Source organism: Gossypium arboreum, chromosome 13 (assembly GCF_025698485.1).
Source record: "Gossypium arboreum isolate Shixiya-1 chromosome 13, ASM2569848v2, whole genome shotgun sequence".
Lineage (NCBI taxonomy): Eukaryota > Viridiplantae > Streptophyta > Magnoliopsida > Malvales > Malvaceae > Gossypium > Gossypium arboreum.
Genome location: NC_069082.1, coordinates 89,563,797 through 89,564,884, shown reverse-complemented (window position 1 = coordinate 89,564,884; position 1,088 = coordinate 89,563,797). Strand labels below are relative to the sequence as shown.

The window sequence follows — 1,088 nt, the reverse complement described above, 5'->3', positions numbered from 1 at the left end:
TTGATGGGTAATCTTTGAACAAGTGCCCTTCCCCACAATAAACACGGGCTATATTATTGTATTGGTTAGGTGGTCGAGCAGCAATACTGTTAAACCCTTTAGTAGTAAAATTTTTAAGCATTGAGGATATCGAAGATACTTGAGCTATAAGTGAAGTGATGGCGTTCACTTCATGTACTCTTGCACTCGTCTTGAAGCTATTCGATTAGTTGGCCACTAGTAATTTTTGCTAGCAATTTTCTCAATGATTTCATAAGCCTCATTATAAGACTTAGAAAGGAGAGTAGAAAGGAGAGCACCATTGGTAGGAGCGTCTACTATCATCCTCGTGTGAGCATTGAAACCGTTATAGAAAGTCTCTATTTAGATACAATGTAGGATTCCATGATGAGGGCACTTTCGTAACAGTTCTTTAAACCTTTCCCATGCCTCACACAAGGACTTGTCATCCATCTGTTGGAAAATAGTAATTTCATTTTGCAACTTCACATTCTTTCTAGGTGAGAAATATTTCATAAGGAAGGTTTTGATAACTCTCACCATGTGGTAATAGAATCTGGTGGCAATGAGTTCAACCAGGCTCAAGCTCTATCCCTTAGTGAGTATAGGAACAACTTTAATCTTAGTGCATCTTTGGGTACTCCGGTTAACTTGAAGGAATCACTCACCTCCATAAATAATTTGAGGTGAAGGTGAGGATCTTCAGTAGGCATTCCACTGAATTGGCCCACTGTTTGAAGCATTTAGAACATAATTGGCTTCAACTCAAATTGTTGTGCCTTAATTTCGGGTCTCCTAATACCTAGATTAAGCTCATGAAACAATGGCACGACATACTGTCTTAAGGCTCTATAGCTATCATCAGCAACAAGGACAGGATTTTTAGCATGATTTGCTCCATTTCCTTGATTTTGGTTTTCAAAGTTCATCTCTTCGGTCCTTCTCTAAGTTGCTTGTCTTCTCCTTTGTCGAAAAGTCCTTTAAATTTCAGGATCTATAAGGAGTAAGTCAATAATTCAATCAATACTCATAAACACCTGAAATAATCACAGAAAAATAATTAAATTAAAATTCAATAGAAAAATAGA

The 1,088-nt window shown here is 37.1% G+C and overlaps 1 non-coding gene across 1 annotated transcript; it reads left to right on the top strand.

Annotated features, from left to right (window-relative positions):
• Positions 1–379: 379 nt before the first annotated feature.
• Positions 380–485, top strand: LOC128287251 (small nucleolar RNA R71). The gene has a single exon (XR_008277946.1). It is a non-coding gene; the product is annotated as a small nucleolar RNA R71 (small nucleolar RNA).
• Positions 486–1,088: the final 603 nt, after the last annotated feature.